The sequence below is a fragment of the Kryptolebias marmoratus genome, linkage group LG4 (genome assembly GCF_001649575.2).
Source record: "Kryptolebias marmoratus isolate JLee-2015 linkage group LG4, ASM164957v2, whole genome shotgun sequence".
Taxonomy (NCBI): Eukaryota; Metazoa; Chordata; class Actinopteri; order Cyprinodontiformes; family Rivulidae; genus Kryptolebias; species Kryptolebias marmoratus.
The window spans coordinates 25,151,927-25,170,755 of record NC_051433.1 but is presented as its reverse complement, the minus strand read 5'-3'; the positions used below and the strand labels follow the sequence as shown (position 1 = coordinate 25,170,755).

Genomic DNA, 18,829 nt, shown 5'->3' with positions numbered 1-18,829 from the left:
TTATCTTAGCATTTTTCATGTTGGCTGTTAGCAGGCCTTTTTGGTACTATTAATTAGTTTCTTGTACCTTTAGTTTAGCATTATCATGTTTATCCTAGCATTTTTTATGTTGGCTGTTTAGCGGGCCTACTATTAGTTAGCCATGTTGTACCTTTAGTTTAGCATTATCATGTTTCCTGATTGTTGTTTAGTTTAGTTTTAACTTTATCATAATTTCATTTAGATTATCTTAGCTACTATTTTGACTATCTTGTTTAGATATTTTTAGTTTTCATGACTTTATTTAGATTATCTCATATTTCATTTAGATTATACATGATTGACGTTTTTTTATTTCTGTATGTCTATATTTGATTTTGATGTTTTTTGATTCTGTACTTGATTGTTCTGTATTTGATTCGGTTGTTGTTTCTGTTGTAAAGCACTTTGGATCGCTTTGGTGCTGAGAAGTGCTATATAAATAAATTTTTACTTCACCTTACTTCACTTCACTTTTATATGACCATCTCTTAGGTATGACTCTTAATCGAATAGCAGATAGGAAAATGAAGATGCAGCAGCAGCTCACTGCAGTCTCTAATCTATTTTTAAGCAAGTATGCTCTTCTTTATATATATTTTTTAGATATCCAAAGCCTTCTGAGTGTTGTTAAAGACATGTTTTTATATGAAATATACATAAAGGCCACTATTTGAAAAATGGTGTTGTGTATCAGTCGTTCTGATTTGTAAAGACTGGCATGAGCCAAAGAAAAAACACATCAGTCAGTGTCTATTAGGAACCACACTGTTTTTCAATGGACAGACGTCTCAGTAATTGAAACTGAATGAGAAATCTACAGTGAGGTTCCTGAAGGTCAGTTTACAAGTCATTATTAAAACTGTTCTTTGGCAGATTGGTGTAAATTTGCCTTGGCAAGAAGCACAGCCCAGAAGAAGCTTTTGTTGAATGTGGGTACAGTGTGTGTTTGTTTAGTGAGCGCTCAGTAACTCACCCGTTTCCTCTCTCATGTATCTATAGTCAGTTGCTGTTTCAAATCACAGGAGTTTCATTATTTCTAAGGTCAACGCAGCAGACTGTGACACATGAAAATATGACTCAAAATAAGACTTCAATCATAGTCATTTCTAAACTCAGAATTTGGTTCATCCATTGGCACAAAACATATACAGAGAAGCTTTTTTTGTTTTGTTTTGCTTTAGTTGTTTTGTGTCTGTAACTTAATTTGCAGTTTCTTTTTTTAGGTTTAGTAAACATGAAACTGTAAATCTATATAATTTTATGTTATAAAACCTTATTGAGAAGACTTTATATCAACCGCCACTGAATGACAAAGGTACACAATAATGTTTTAGAAAGTGTGTGTGTGTGTGCATATGTGTTTGTATGCCTGGTATCAAAACACATCATGAATCATTGGATGAATGTTAATGAAACTTGCAGGCAGACAGTAATCACTGAATATAAATTAACAACTGATTGATTTTTGTAGTAAATCTAATTCAAGATGGCTGCCACAGGCCACTGACCTTAAAATATACAAAACTGGTGATAACTCAGTCAGTTATACAGATAGTAGCCTTACAATTGTTTTGATGACTCATCCCCTACATCAGGGGTGTCCAATCCTGGTCCTCGAGGGCCACGATCCTGCATGTTTTCCTTGTTTCTCTGCTCCAACACACCTGATTCAGTGGTTAAATCACCTCTTCATGTTCTGCAGAAGCCTGTTAATCACCCATTGATTCAAACCAGGAGTGTTGGAGCAGAGAAACAAGGAAAACATGCAGGATAGTGGCCCTCGAGGACCAGGATTGGACACCCCTGCAAATACTGAGCTAAAATTTGATGTGGTAGTAGCTTTGAGTCATTCACAACTCATACTTTACACTGTGTAACAAAATTTTCAAGATGGCTACTACTGCTCTGTCATTTCTCAATATAAGATGATCTTAGTTTAAAACTAAGGAAGTGTTCTGCACTCCTTTGAGAAACACTAAGCCCTTTACTTCAATATGTCGTACATACTGTACAACAAAGGATTTCAATTTCAGTCCAGCATTATTGACATCGGCATGGAGTGATTGTGGACTAGAGAGGAAAGTGAGGCTTGATGAGGTGGATGAAGACTTGTAGCAATGGAAGATGATACCAGAATACTGCTACTTCATCTGCACTCAGGAAAAATGAAAGCATAAAGACTGAAAACAAAAGGATCCGAGAAGACCATGAAGAGAAATACAACATAAAACACAAGAGATTAAGGCCAGTGGTTAAGGTATCATGCAGTCTCCCAAGCTCTATATTTAAAATCCTAATTATGTGATAAGGGTTTGAGAATTCCTCAGTTTTATGAACAAATAAATACTCATGCTCTGCAATTTAGAGTACAATCTTTACAAATCCACATACACAGAGCCAAATACAACAAATCCTTTCACCTTGTCATCCTTAAATGGAAATCAAAATCCTATATTAGACAAAACCCAAATCAACTGTTTCAGTTCAACAAGACAAAAAAAGGCCTAATAAAGAAATGTTATTATTAATAAAATGCTTTTTTGTGCCAAATATTTTTGTTGTAAGAATTGTTTGATATTGGTAGTTCAAAATTGTTATGAAAAGGGTTACTTTAACTTTGCAGTTACAAAAATAAAGTTATAACTCAAACGCTTTGTTAGACTTTTGTCAGAATCATTTTAAAATATAAATGATTCTTTGCTTTGCTTCTGCTCTAAATTAAATCTCACAAATGCCAAAACATTACCCTGAGATGAACTGCGAGTGCTTTGCAGAAATACACACACACACACTTCTGGGTACTTACAGGATTTTCTCCTGTTCTCAGCCCCGGTCCCCATGAGAGGAGCAGCAATTCCTTTCCAGGTAATAGAATCCAGACTCAAGGAAAGTGAGTTAACAGAGCTCTGATTTCTGCTGAGATGAAGAGTGCTGAGCCCGCTCTGTGTCGTTTCATGTGGGCTGAAGATGGAGACGAGCAGAGCCACTGCAGTCACATATGTTGGCAAAGCCTTTAGCTTGGCAAAGAAGCTCATTAAGCTACTGACAATCATTCCCACAAAGCCCCATCTAAAGGCTATTCAGCAAGTGTGCACAAAGCAGAGTGAAGGAATGCAAGTCTCATCTTAACCCCCCCTCCCCTTCATTGAGTTTGTTAGGATGTTTGATGCACCTGTAGGCTCAGTGAAAAGGGTCTATTTACAATAATCAGCTGGGAGGGGGAAAAAAATGAGCAGAATGCTGGGTGGGAGCACAGATCTCCTGCTGTGTGAAAATCTGTTGAGCTTTGCTCCTGCTGAAAGCTCGTTCTGTCAGCTGCCGACAAGCTGCTTAATTGCTAATGCTGCTGAAGAGTGCGCTGCATCAAACTGCTTAAGACCATCGACCGGCATTAGTCCAGCGCTTTTGTTCTACTCCCCTACTGTAAGAAGATATTTGACTTTGCATGTTTTAAAAGGTTTTTCGTGGACTTGATTGTTCCACGTTGGAGCAGTAACCTCCCTCCATGATCATCCAGATACACTGGAGTGGAGGCTCCATGGCATGGTAAAGCTCAATGCAAGTGAGGGTGCTGAGACTGTTGATAAGAGCTTTCCACCAGCTTGACAAAAAAAAAAAAAAAAAAAGGAAAGAGAAAGCCGACTCTCTCCCACGACACACGGGGGGAGGGAGAAAGCGACCCCCAGTCTGGATGATGTATGATGTGGACCCTAGACAGAGGCTTGGGCTTCACCGGGGGGAGAGAGGCGGAAAATGAAAGGAGGGAGGAGGGTCATGCTTGAATTATGCTGATGTGGGTCGTAACCGCGATAAAATGCAGCCAAAAGAGCGGCTGCTTGAACAGAACGTACAGCCTGAAATGACAAGGTTGTTACCACAGGGGCCTCACAAATCCTGACGAACAGCACAAGATTACACACCTCTACAGGACAGGACAGATGTGTTTTATAATGCAGCAGCTTTACAGAAACCTACACTGCAAAAGTGGAAACTTATATCTATCTTATCTAAGCTGAGGATTTTCTTTAGCGAGTCAAGTTCAATATTAACAAAATTAATATCATTTATAAAAGCTGAGCATGCCAGAGTTTCAGACTAAGATCATTTTATGTTGAAAATAATGTTATACACAATCTTATGGCATATCAAGTGCCATGAACGACTCTCAGTTACTATCACATCATATTTTTCCTTAGTAGCTGTGAAATGGACTGAGTTAAAGCTATTTTTCTGTTGGCTAATATGGATTGTTTTTAGTGACCATCTTGAATTTGGATTGAGTCCAAATGTGAATCAGTTGTAGGTGTACATCCAATGATTAAATTATGAAAGTTTTATTAAAATCTGTCCAGTGGTTCATGACATATTTTGCTAACAGACAAACAGCACTGACACCAACAGTTAATACTAAAGTCAAAAGAAAAAACTCTTGTGCACAGAGTAGCACTTGGTGTATGTTCTGTGAATGACTACTGGCTATAAGCACACTGAATTTTAGCAAGAAATATGTAAAATTAACCGAATTAAAAGTATTTTGGCATTTTCTAAAGTTTGTCAGCTGTGGAGGCCATCTTGAATTGTGTTGGCTCCAAAAGTTAAGCAGTTTTGGAGGTACATCAAAGATTGTTTCCTGAAAGTTTTATAAAAATCCATCAAGTGGTAAAGAGATAATTTGCTAACAGGCAAACAGAGTTGACTTCAAATAGTTATTAACAAAATTTTCAACAAATATCATGGTCAACCTGTTAGCACTGAGAAAAGGTGTTAGTGACAGGATTTGTGGGTTGTTGTTAGTTTTCATGTTTAGGTTTGGGTTTGTCATTTCTTGTATTTTGTCTTTGCGCTTAGTCTTGTCTTTGTTTAGTTTCTGTTCCTTGTCTTTTGAACTCCAGTCATTATTCACTTCTCCTCAGTCAGTCTTTGGTTTTCCTGCCACACCCATCTTCTCCTGATCCTAGTTGTAATCACTCACCTGTACCCTCTTCCCTAATTACCCTCTGTTTTTTAAACCTGGTCATTTCCTGCACTCACTGTTGGTTCACTTTCACTATATGCGCTGTCTTGTTTGCCTCTTGTCTTGCCTCCTGTTTTGCTCATGTTTGGATTTTGGTTATGTTTAGTTTTGCTGCCACGCCAGCCTTTGTTTTTGGTTATCTTTTATTTTAATAAATCAGTTCTTTTCTGAAGATGAGTCTGCGCTCTGGGATCGCCTCTCTCTCCTGCCAACCTGACAGTTAGGGATCACCCTCAGCTACTACTACATCAAATATTAGGTCATTATCTCCAAAAATGACTGAGTTATAGCGATTGTTGTGTTTTTCTAAAGCCCGTTGGCTCTGGCTGCCATGTTACATCAGGTTGACTCCTAAAGTTAATCAGCTGTAGATGTACATGCAATCATTCCTTTCTGCAAGGCACCTTAAAATGTGTTCAGTGGCTTGTGAGATACTTTGATAAAAGACAGACATGTGAACGAATGCACAGACACGGGCAAAAACAGTATTGCAGATGATTATTAGTAAAGGAAATCCAGTGAAGATTCAGCTTCAGCTCTGATGAAGGGATAGGAAGACGGTGACTCTTCGAAATGAATGGCGTCAGCCCAAGTCAGTAAATGAGAACACTCCTCTGCAGCAGCAGCAGCAGCGCCAGGCCCTGTGAGCCCATGAGCTACAGCAGGATGGAGCCTCCATTATATCCACACAAACAGAAGGAAGCCTTATGAACTTTGCACAAATGCTTAGTGCTCCGGGGCCGGACAGCTCTGGAAGCCGGACGGGATGGGTAGGCACCGGGGCAAGCTGCCAGTTCCGAAAAGCTTAGTGTTGGTGCACTCGGGCCAGACAAACCTGACATTGTCCTGGGGACTGCCCCGGGGAAAACCTCCTCCACTTTCTATCCGCCACCGCGGCTCGTTCACACACTGCACCCAGCTGATTCACTCTTTTAGACAGGCTAAAAAAAATTAACATTTTTCACACCATAAAAAGGAATGCATATCACCCGCCACTTTTAATGCTAGAGTTTTAGACTAAGATCATCTTATACTGAGAAATTACAAAGTTGTAGCTGTTTTGGTCAATCATTTATGCAAAATCTCATGCTAGCTTGGACTAGATGTTGTGAATGACTCTCAGCCACCACCACACCAAATTGTACCTCAGTATCACATACTTTTTTGTGTAGGCTAAGGTCAGTTAGCTGTGTGCCATCTCTAATTGAGTTGACTCAGTCGTAGATGTTCATCCAGTGATTACTTCTTAGAGTTTCATTGAAAAATGTTCAGTGGTTCATAAAATATTTAGCTAACAGACAAGCACCGCACACTCCAACTGTTAGTTTTAATCACAGATCTTGCACAGTCTGTTAGCACTCAGAATATGTGTTGGGGTTCAGTCTCAGCTACTACCTATGGCCGCCACTAAAGGGTTTTTTAATTTTTTTTGATTAATAGACTCATCTAAACGACAAATTTCTTCTAAAAATCATGATCCGCATTTTTATTTTAGTTAATTTTAGTCAACAGTCAACTTTGGCACATTCAGTTTACCACAAGATAAAAGGTAAGCAAATACTTGCAAAATAAAGTACAACATGTAGGTTTAAAGTTCCAACTCAAACATGTCAAATAGATAAAATGAAGTTCTTAATAATTATATATTTATAAATAAAAAGGCTGAATTATCAGCAGGATGTAAGGATATTATCAGTGAGGTTATTTAGTCCCATGGCTTTACCTATTAGGAAGAAGAGATAAACAAATAAAATGACAATTTAAAATGTCCTAATGCAGACTGTAACATTGCCAAATCTAAATCAATTAATAAATAGTACATTAAAAATATTTCGAAATATATGTATATATATTTTTAGTTGTGAAAGATAAATATTTTATAGTTAATGATAAGTAAAGTTATCTGATTGGTGACATATTTCCGCCCCGGGGCACAAAAATCTTTGTCCATAGACTCTCGATAAAAGTTGTACATGCACAGTAGCTCCTCTTCAATACAAGAGATAGGACCGTTCAAGGTGCACCTCTCCTGCGCCCAAAGCTGCTGAATGCAGCTGTGTTTACATTTCACCCACCGCCGGAGCGTGGGACTCCCGCCATGGACGCTGATGTCACATCCGTCTGTCATAAAATTCGCCTGATTGAAAAGTCGAGCCGCGGGTGAGCTGCCTTTTATTCAAAGACAGTAATAAGTTTATTACGTGACTAAGTTACATACAAAAGGTAATAAATAAGTTCATAGTTAATAATTAGTTTAAGAAAATTTATGTTAAAATCTGTTAGAATGTTTGGTTTTGAATTCTAATCGGAGTGAGACATCTGATCTTCGTTATATTGTACGTTCAGAATACGTGACGTAGTGTGTGCTCGCACCATAAAACAAGCTTTGTTGTAGTTTCTCCGGTAAAGTTTTCAAAAATAAGGGTGAAAACAGGTATTTTTAAACACTAAATGTGTCCTACAGGCTTGTGCCTTGGGAGACCTCCGTCTTTGTAAGTATTGGTGTGTTCAGGAAGCACTTATGCATCTGTGCATTTATATGTACAAAATAATGTTGCTTTTGTTGTTTTAATTCATGTAAATACACTGGTGTGATAACCTAGTATATGTTTTGGACCAAAACATAAACTAAGGTATCACATAATAGACATATACCAAAACCTTTGGTATATGTCTATTTTGGATTTATAGCCCCCCCTGGAGCAAACTCCACCAGCCACCACTGTGCTTCACCTGCTACAATTGCCAAAAACTTGTCAGGATATTATTTTATAGCATTTTATTCTAAATGCAGATGCTGAAAACAACAAAGAAAAAGAGGAAAACAAAACAAAGCTGGTGGAGAATCAGATCTCAACGGGACAGCAGAACTTGAAACAACACCTGCACTGTGTTATCGAACATGGGACCAGATTCTGGCAAAGTTTCCTTAAACATTTGTTCACTAAAGAAGTGCAGCAGACAACCTATTCAACTTCATAAAGTGAGTTTAGCAGCTTAAAGAAAAAAAAAAACTTCCGGGAGTTTTGTTCTTCCTGCTGGATCTTCGCAGCTCCTCTGTCTCTGTCTATGCAGCGTTCTTGTTCTTCTGCTGCTGCTGTAAGCCAAGAAAACCTTGCAGAGCCTACAAACTGTTTTTTTTTATCGTCAGCTAGCCTAAAGTACTCCAATATTTTTAGACCCTGTCAGCATTTGAAAACTTTTTTCAAAACACTGTCACAGCCACTGGCTCTGCTTTACTGCCATGATAGTTGAAAGGGCAATTTAGCTCAAACACAATACTTTTGCTGTGGCAGCTATCTTAAATCAAGTTGACTTCAAAAGGTAATCGGTTTTAGATATTAACCCAGCGATTACTTTGCAATAGTTTTATTAAAATCTGTTAAGCGAGTCATGAGATAAGTTGCTAACGAAACAGACAAACAGAACTGCTTGTTAATGTTTGAACTTTACAGCTAAATGTGAATGAAATTAACACCGTTTCATTTATAAACTACATAAATTTAACGTGTCTCCATGAAAACCAAAAAGTAAAGCTTTGCGTCAACCCCTCTTTTAGATTTATCAAGATTGTAAAAATATAATGTTTACATGTTCGCGCACACACAGTCAAAAACATCATTGCTTCGCCTTTAACTTTGCCTTTGGCGGTGGGCAGAAAAAGGAGCAAGTGTAAGCAGTAAACTCTTAAAAAACTTAACCCTACCCTTCATTTGCACCAGATGACCTCACATGGGCAAATCTCCTTCAGAAACTCAATTTAAATTCAGATAATTCACTGAGATTTCACTGAAAATGTCTACAACGGCCTTAATTTATGACAGGTCTCTTATCTCCCTAGGGCAGCAATCGGTAACTGTTATCTGACTGCTACCAAAAGTGTATCGTGAGTAAGAAATTAAACTGATGGTCTCTTGACCCTTTGACTCTTTTGACCCACAAAAAAAAAAGCACACAAAAAAAAACATGCAGACATGAAACCAAAATCCGGTTGATCTCCCGCTGCTCTGAAAGCAGAGAACACAAACTGCAGGTGGTTTCGTGCACAGTTCACGGCCCCCCGCTAAAATGTTAAAACGAAGCCATGTGTTTCCAAAGCATCCATGCGATACCCAACAATCTCCTTCAGCCTGTCAGGATAAGACAAATGTTGTAGCTTTGATGGGAGTACGAAAAAAAAAAAATGAGCTTAGGTCGGCCCATTAATACTCCCAAAGGACAAGCAGGTTGCTGAGAAAGCATGAGGACTGATTTACACTTTTCTTCCCATTTGGCATATGTGCTGGTTTCACACAGAGTGGGCCTTTTAATTGAACTTCGGGCTCGGGGCCCGTTTTACCAAAAAGTCATCTGTTTGTCAGTCTGTCAGTCTGTCAGAAACGGTCAATAAGCGTCTAACCTGGCACCGGCAGATAGAAGAGCAGGGCAACCTGCCTTTAGCTGATACCAAGGACTTTACTCTCTGCGCTCTGAATCAATATGACCAGTGTATTTCTCTGGAAGGTTTTTACTATGAGTTGCCATGGCAACAAGTGCCCCTATCTTCATTCTTATCACTGAAGCTTTAAAAGTTTTCCTGCATTGTGAAGCTGCCTTCTGCAGCAGGCTACACGAGTGTTTCTGATTTCAGGTCACGCTTTGAGAAAGTCACAACACACACAACAACCGTATCAGAACCCAACAAGAACTCCTGCATTACTCCATAAAAACTTAATGTTTATGACCTATGAGTGCAAATGAAAAACAGGCAAATTTCCAGGAATGAAATCACCAACATTTATGTGTGATTCTCTGCTTTCTCGTTTAAATAGTCAGCTCAATTACATTCAGATCCAGCTGATATCTTCAAACCACAACACAGATCAAACAACAGATAACAAAGGGCTGATGCAGATTCAACGAGTCATAGTAACTAGGGATACACCAATCCCAACACCAGTATTGGGTATCAGCTCAGTACAGTTTGTGTGTACTTGTACTCAAACTCAAAAGTGTTCCGATACCACAGTATTTATACCACTTCTCAGCTGAGCAATCAGGTGGTAGAGGAGAAGCAATCCAAGTTAGCCGTGTGGAGGTAGTTTTTTTTTTTTTATTTCATTTTATTTTTAATTTTATTGGAGTTAGCTGTCCTGATCCACACTCTAGTTGGTGGTGGCAATGAACCATATAGTTGTTTGATAACCACCAATAAACAACACCAGAAGAAGAAGAAGAAGCAGTGGGGAGGTATTTCAAAGTGAACGATGGTGGGGTAAAGTAAAACGGACTGCAAATTATACTCAGCAAAGTTGTCAAGAAGAAGAACGAAATCTAGCACTTTCAACATAAGATGAAACATCTTAAAAAAAAACACACACAACGCTGAGTTTAAAGAGTTTGCTAACAGCAGCTACATGCTACAGCCTGGATCCTGGGATTGTATGGATCTGATTAGGAGCCCAACAACCTCATTGTTTACCAATGGACACTTTTAGAAAAGAATGTTGCTGTCCTGGTTTTGTTTGAGGACTTAATACAAAGAAGAAAGCTCTTCTGATTTGCAAACACATTTTCAAAATAACTCTAACATGAACTTGACCAATATGAGTTTTCAAAGAAAAAGACGTTTTATGGCATTTTTAGTACTCCGATCAGCACCGGCATTGGAAAGTACTTGTACTTGTAATCAGTTTTAAAAATGTGATATTGGTGCATCACTATTCTTAACCATACTAAATGTTTGTTGGTGCAGCTTACGATTTCCTGGACCCAAGTGTTGAATAAAACAGTCCAGTTGTAGGAAAGTGAGAAGGCAGAGCTGACATCAGCGCTGCGAAGACAGCAGAGACACTACCAGACGGTTATTCTGCTCCCTCAGCCAGACTGCCGGCCATCAGAGCACCACAGATGGCAGACTCAGCGATCGGGGGATATCTACTCCTGATTAGCACACCTACCGAACACAATGTGCACAACACCGTCTGCTCCATCTCTGTAGGTGTTTAACACATTATCCGTACTACACTTAGCAGTAAAAAGAAAAACAATTTTACCAGACACTTGAATGATATCTCTACATTAAGCAGTGCACAATGCCATGAACAATATCACAGGTTCAGTTTGACTAATAACAGCTGTAGGACACTTAGATCAGAAGACTTATGCAGTGAAATAGTTAGGTGAAAGATTTTATCAAAGTCAGTTTCAGTCAGAATATAGAATATAGAAAATCGGAATGAGGACAAAAGCAGACGGACTTTTCTTTTAAGAAGTTCATATGAAGTCTCAGCTCAGGGTTAGATTTAATCTTCTTTTTTTTACCCCAGAATCAATAAGCTATTTCTCCCAGGTCACTTTAGCAGTGGAAAAGACCTCCACTCCACAACTATTAAGAGTGTGTACACAGCTGACAGAGAATACAGGGGCAAACAAGAGCTGGAAAATGAATTCATTAAGATAAATGTGGTGTCTCTCAGTGAGTCGTGTCGGCATGGCAACCAGCCTTGCCTCTGCTTTGAGACCCACTCTGGACTCACGGCTTCCAAGTGGTTGGAGGGATCAGCGCACATGCACGCACGCAAGCACCGGCGAGCACACGTTGTGGGCAAACACATGCGCTCACATATGCTGAGACCCGCTCAAATAAGTACACAAGCAAAGCCGAATCAAATCCTCCTTTGGAGAAAAAGGTGGCTCAGCTGTAATTTAATGCTAATGTCCTGCAGGCAGGAAGCTCAGTGGGAAGATGATCATCTCTATCACCAAGAAAAAAAAAAGAAAGGTTTGTGAGGAAACACAAAGCACTGGCAACATGTTCACCACTATAATGTGATGCTGACAAGAAGGATTAATTATTTCCGGAAAACAGGCTTGGTTCCACCTATAGTGCTATGACAAGGGAGAGCAGGAGACACCGTCCAGTCTCATGGATTCTCATAATGAGCACTGAGGATCTAACAGCCTTTTAAGGAGCGTCCTGCTGGCCACCTCACCTTGGGGTCAGCCCTTCAGGACCACTGAGGCAGATCAGCCCGTCGCGCCACACGGCTAATCCTGAAGTGGAAAATATCGGCGGACTCGGTCTCACACGGGCGAACAGCAAGAGAGGAAGGGGCAGGACTAATATTTGAGACAAAATTAAAGATGGGTTGTATGTGGGTGAGGGGCCGGGGCTTTCAGAGGGTGCTTTTGTCCAGACAGGCGCATCGGTAGGCTGACTGCACAACTTTGTATGTCTCATCCTCAGAGTCATTCTCTGAGCACATAAAGAGAATACTTCACGATGTGTGGGGGCTGACAGTATTGTCTAGATGTGTGGGCTTCCATTAAAATTCAGCGAGGTCTGCCTAAAAATTTGTTTTCTCAAGTGAAGGTCCATTGAAATATCAACGGTAGTCGGAGCATAAACTATATCCATTCCCGTTTTCTGCCTTCTAGTGAAATAAAATGAGTATTTAAAATATTATAAAGAGCTTTTGAAATTGGCATGTCATAATTCGGCATGTGCCCGTATGAGATGGTATGAAAACCCTGAGCAGAAATACCACAGTTTCACAGTATAATTAATTTAAAAACATGATTTGCCTTTTTGAAAAAAAAAAAATAGAAATGCAAACACTGTCACTACTGTTCCTAAAATAAATGATTATAAGTATAATAGTACAATACTTAGTTTAGTTTTTATTCATATTTATTTCATTTTAATGCACAGACATAAATAAGGAGATTAAGGCTAACTTTTTAGGTTTTATTACAAGTTATAAGATTCTTTTTTTGTTATTATTTAAAACCAGAGAGTCAGCAGGCTGTTTTACAACTGTAAGGACAGTATGAACATTATTCACCATGAGCAGCTGGTGTAATAACTCTGTAGGCAGTTTTTTTTATATAGATATGAGCTGTTTAATCGGTAGCCAAAGTTTCCTCTATAAGAGACTGTTTTATGTTTGGTTGACTGTTATTATCTTTATCTTAGAAACAAAGTGTTTCCCTTTAGGAGAAAGGAAAAAAAAAAAGAAACTGTCTTCCTTTTTTTCTAGCTTCACAAGATACACACGACAGATAACTACACATATGTGTATTTAGAATTCTAAAGTAATTGAACTTTTTAGGCAGAGCCTTACATCTTTTCTGCTGTTCTGCTCCTTGTAAGGTAACACTGGAAGCCTGACATTAAATAACTATTAATCTCTGTAGGGCAGGGGTGGCCAATCCTGGTCCTCGAGAAATATAAATATAAATAGTAAAAATATAAATTTTTTTGAAATTTACCAACTGATCTGGGTCCAGACCAGAATTCATGTGAGTCCAGATTTGGACCACAGTATGCCATTTTGGGGCCACTGGTTCAGACGTTACTCTGCTTTAGCTACAGTAATCTTTTTCTCCAATATTTACCTCAAATAGCATCAGTTTAAGATATTGTACTACAGAGCAGAGCCACATATTTACCAGCTGACTTTACTATTGACCGTGGTCAGGATGCAGCGGTAGAAAACCAGGATCTTTGTTACTCTCAAAGCCAACTGGCCATCATTAGGTGTATTTCTCCTCTGCCATGCAAATACAGTATTCGTTTGGTTTCTCTTGGATTCAGTTTCTCAGTGTTTGATTATATAATTTATACTACACGTGTTCCATAAAGTATAACACAGGATACTCAAGACTCTGGGTAGTAATAACTTGTGAAATTTAAACACATTCTAAATTATTCACTGTGCCCAAAGGGGCTTGATGAGAAAGTGCAAGAACCTGACATTTTCCTGCAGCTCAAAGAATGACACAGGCAGCTTAATAAATTTCACACCTCCTAAGAAATTTATAGTTGTACATAAATCAGCAGCACCTGATGACTCGAGGAAAAATAAAAAAAAACTAATTTACCTTGTTAAGAGGTATATGGATTGGCCAATAAAAATTAGAAAGTTTGCAATGTAATGTTAGCATTTACTTGTGGTCGAGTAAAATGAATAGGAAACATCCATAAGCTGTAAGCCACAAGACAACAAGTGTGTGCTGAAATATCAAACCCAAAGGAGAATGTCAGTTCAAGAGCTGAAAGCCTTCGATGTCCGCAAGAGCTGCTGCCACATGAAAGGCTGCTTGAACAAATGAAACAAATACCCGCTTCAGACTGTGTAACACAAGGCACACCCTGAAAGTTATCTTTTCACAACTTAAAAGCACACATGGGGCGTTAAAGATCCAGTGAAAGGGACTTTTAGAGTTGGTTGCTTTGTCAGGCTAACATCAAAAAGCTCTGCCTGCAGACCGAATATCACTTTGAGTTTTCTGCGAGTGGGTGGAGGTCTGCTGTTTGCTGTCACACAGAGTCACAAAGAGGCAAGCTAACTGTTGGACTGTGCCATGGCCAGGCAGGCATTTATCATCAGCTTTATTGCCTCATAAAACTCTTAAGCCACTATGGACTTGATCTTGTTTGTCTTAAATATCATAACCATTTTAACTCTGCAGTCACTGGCTTTTGTTTTTTATTTTTTATTTTTTGGCAAATGGGCACAAGATTCACAAGCATGTAAAATTAAAGGCTTAACATTTGTTGCAAGAATTCATATTACCCCATGTCAAACCTTGAAAATAACATTAAATGCGAACTTGTGCAATAACGCAAGATTTCACACTTACAGTAAGTGTTGTGAATGAATCTCAGTTACTACTACACAAAATTTTAGCTCAGCATCTGTACAACTGACTGAGTTGTATCCATTTTTTTAGTTTTGTTTTTAAGTTCAGCTGTGCAACTAGCTTCAAGCCAAAAGGTAATCAGTTTTCAATGTACATGCCATGATTGTTTTCTGTAAGTTTCATTAAAATTTTGGGTTGGGCATTGAGTCTCGAGAATCAATGGGAACCAAGACCAACATTCCGATTACCCTGGAATTGATCAAATTTTAAAATTTTGATTCCTAGTTTCGATACCCAGTCTGCCAACCGGAAGAACTCAAAGAACCCCAACGAAGAAGAATCAGCAGGAAGTGTGTGCTGAACAATGGACAGTGTGTGGCGGCGAATAAAAGTATGTTTAACTTTAATAAAAGACCAGTCAGCTTAGTGCAACACTTGTAGTAAGATTATACTATGCAAAGGAGGGTGCTCGACTAACATGATTAAAAACCTTTGGATTCACAGTGTAGAAGTAACAGAGTTCACCCCCTGTGATGTGCTGCGCCAGCCTTCCTGCACTGCTTCTTGCTCCGGCTCCGACTCTCAGCCTACCACCGCACAGCAGTCAGAATCAGGTAAGTAAAACAATAAACGTTTTATACCAAGACTGAGGCAGCTAAAAAGTTATACTTGACAACTATACTCGACTAAATTTAGCCCATGTATTTTTTCATAGACCAACAACTTTAAAATTGCTAGCTAACATTAGCCAGGCATTTGACCAGACTTTGCGATGTGCTACTCCATTCACCATAGTGTCCAAGGGAATGATGTTGATGAAATCAATTGAAGAGTGACACAGAAAGATTACAGCATATATCGCCTCTTAAAAGAATTGAAATCAAGAACTGTTAGGAACCAGAATCAAAACAAGGAATCGGAATCGTTCAAATTCAAACCCTATTAAAATTAGTCCACTGGTTAATGAGATATTTTGATAAAAAGTGTTGTGGACCGAGTTGAAAAACAGGAGTCGTCACAGTAATTTTTAGAAAAAAATAGGGTTTTTATTTTAACCCCAAAAAATGTTTTTCCTATACTAAATACTGAACTCATAAAAAAGTCAAAAGAACAACAACTGAACTCAGGCAAAACAAACGTGAACAAACTAACTGACTGCACCAACAAAAACAGAACTGACTCTCCTAAATGACACTAGAGTTACTGACTTTAGTGGAGTGTGGCCATGGGTTTGGCCATCACAACAGGCATGCACATATACAAACTGACAGGCAAAGCCATTATCTTTCAGCGGCAATAATATTCTAAATATATAACCATTTTGCATTGTTTTTTCTGTGTACATACACAAACATTAATGTACTTCAATACATTGCAAATATATATTTAATCAATACTATTGGGCAAAAACAAAACAAAACAAAACAAAATACTAGAAGCACTTAGAAAGCACAAAGTTCCACCAAAGCCCTAAGGTCATTAAAAAACTGTAGGATTTGCTTCGTGATCCGGATCACCACCAAAATTTAATCACTTGTTTTTTGTGACTACCCCAACATTTACTCTCTTTTTTCCAGAAAATAGCAGCATCTTGTGAACCCTCAAGCACATCTTTAGTAGCTTTTATATAGGTTCAAGCTTCTCTCTAAGCTTTGTGGTGAATGGTTACAGTAACTTGTCTGACGATCAATACACACACACTGACCTCGCCTGCCCTGCGCTCACAACACCAACATCTGTGTCCCAGTTACAAAACGTTCATTTTAGACAAACAGGATTCAGTTCCCTTTTTGTTTCATATTCTAAAAAAAAAAACAAAAGCACAAAAACATTTGATATTGCCATAAAAAAGCCATGTGAAACATGTTGTTCATGTCAAAGCTACTTGTTACTCCACATGTCTGGAGGTAAAAGGTTGAGATGTAGCAGCTGTAAAAAGCTCTACATTTAAAAAAAAAATGATTCTGGTCTTAAGATGCATCAAGTGGTTAGATCAGAGGGAGAGCAGCTTCTTCAGGTTCTGAGCGCATGCTGAAGCAGCATCATTTAGCTGATTCGCTGCGGTCTGCGCTGAGTGGGATCAAATCCAATTTGCCTAATCATAAAATCGAATGTTGAACCAGACAGAACGAGGGAAGGAAATTGAGATGAAAATCATTAGATCTGTGTCTGTAGACTGACATCTACTTTAACAACTCACGCTGTTACAAAACGGGTGTAATGTAGGTTTGCGGTTTGGAATACAACCTTGTCACCAGTTGGCCAATAACAAGCAGGTACACAGCTGAGTTCACAATAGCTTCATGCAGTGGCTGGATAATAAGGTTAACTGGTGACTGATCATACAGTGTTTTGAACTCATTAGCAGGTGAACAGAACAACAGTGGAGGGTTGCTGTCTGCTGAAAACTGGCAGTTGTCTGTCTCGTTATTTCATCTATTGTTTGAATAAAACTCAAAAGATTAAAAGCACTGCAAATGACTAACTGAAGAATGACTGGATGAATGGTGATAACAGTCATTCAGAAAACAGGATGGATCACTGTCTAAGCAACTGAAAGATTAAAGTGAAGAAAGGTATTTTATTCCAGGGCACAACAGCCCTGGAATACAAATATCTAACAAAACATTTACATATTACAAATCAAACTAAATCACTAAATAAACACATACTGACCATTAAAAGGTTAAAGTAAATCTGTTATTAAGGAAAGCTGGTTAAACTGCAGAAAATTAAATAAATGTTTTCTTAATACACACCTTAGAACCTTTTGCATATATTATTTTTAAACACACACATGGAGTATTTCTGTCCAGTTAAAAGCAGCACTAATGGGAGTTTGTCAATCTGCTGTCCCAATATTGAACTGTGTTCGTGTGTGGTTTTAGTACAACCATCAACAGTACATCTGGGAGTGTAGTATTCTCAGTAACTCAGTGGCTTAATAAGTCTATCCAATGTTTGTCTTCTCACCTGGTCTGTTTAAACAGCTACATGCTTAGGATCATGTTGTGGTTTAGTCAAAATTAGATGAAAGTGCTATTCCAGCTGTTCTGAAGCAGGATTCTGTGCAAAAGTTGCAAAGAAATAATAAGGTGATGACAATTCTTTAAACAGCATAGGTTTGGAGAAATAGAGTTTTGTGTCTGACAGGACTGACAAGCTAACTCATACAAGATTTAAAAGACCGTATAGACTGAGCAGTGTGAATATCAAGGGACCGGTTGTTCCGGAGCCTGAGGGCTGCCACGGCAAAATCACGATCCCATCTACACTTTTATTTAGACTTCGGCTAAACTAAAAGCATCTGGCTAGAAGTTCTCAGTGCTCTTTAGGGTTTAGAAAAGTTCAGTTAAATAACCTTTTCAAACCGTAGAAGTTCAAGAATCTAAAAATCAAAATGGAAACAAACAGACAGCCAGTGTAAGCCGAATAAAACTTGACTGATGTAGTCATGCCTTCTGCTACCTGTTAAAAAATGGTTTTGACAACTGTGATTTCTTGCTTCTCAAATTTAAATAAACTGTCTAACTGTCTTGTCGGACTTCAACTTTATTTCCCTAACCTGAAGTCATTCAAAGATCATTCTTCAAAAGAACCAGAACAGAACCCCGCTTCAAAACAGCAAGAAAATTCCCTTAAGAGAAAGACAGAAGTCTGATGAACTCATCAATCATCTCAACTGGTCAATATAACACTGGAACTGTTCAACTGCTCGACTGAATGAAAAAAAAAAAGAAAAAAGAAACACCTTGTGCAGGCTTGACATAATATCAACTCAATAAGGGCCTGTAGGCTGAAGCCTTGCTCTGCACTGTTTCCCAGCAACCACACAGATAAGAGGTAATTAATTTTCCAAGCAATCACTAAAGCCAGTCTGCCCATTATTTATTTGTTAGCACTTATTTATTTAGAAACTTGTGTTGGAGTTCTGGATTTCAGTAAAACTCCTTTGTATGGCCAACAACTCGACAATGGTACTTGTGTTCTCAGTCGCATTGCCGCCTTTTTTCCTTTAAGCTAGTAAACAAAATCCTGATGAGAAAGTGTTTTTATCATTGCATTTGTATCATCCAATACTTTAGATTTTAAACACTAAGGCTCACACTCTGCTCTTAACAGAATCTTGAGTGATTCAAGAAACTACAAAGGCACTTCAATTTTCAG

At 38.5% G+C, this 18,829-nt stretch overlaps 1 protein-coding gene across 8 annotated transcripts in view; it reads right to left on the bottom strand.

Moving 5' to 3' along the window:
• chl1b (cell adhesion molecule L1-like b) overlaps window positions 1-18,829 on the bottom strand; it is a 99,589-nt gene that overhangs the window by 58,320 nt on the left and 22,440 nt on the right. The window contains exon 1 of one of the 8 annotated variants that reach the window (XM_017426959.3): window positions 2,828-2,978. The exons of the other annotated variants lie outside the window; for them this stretch is intronic. The gene's annotated coding sequence lies outside the window, so the exon portion shown is untranslated. Of the gene's footprint in view, window positions 1-2,827; window positions 2,979-18,829 lie in introns of those variants that run through there. 8 annotated transcript variants of the gene reach the window in all.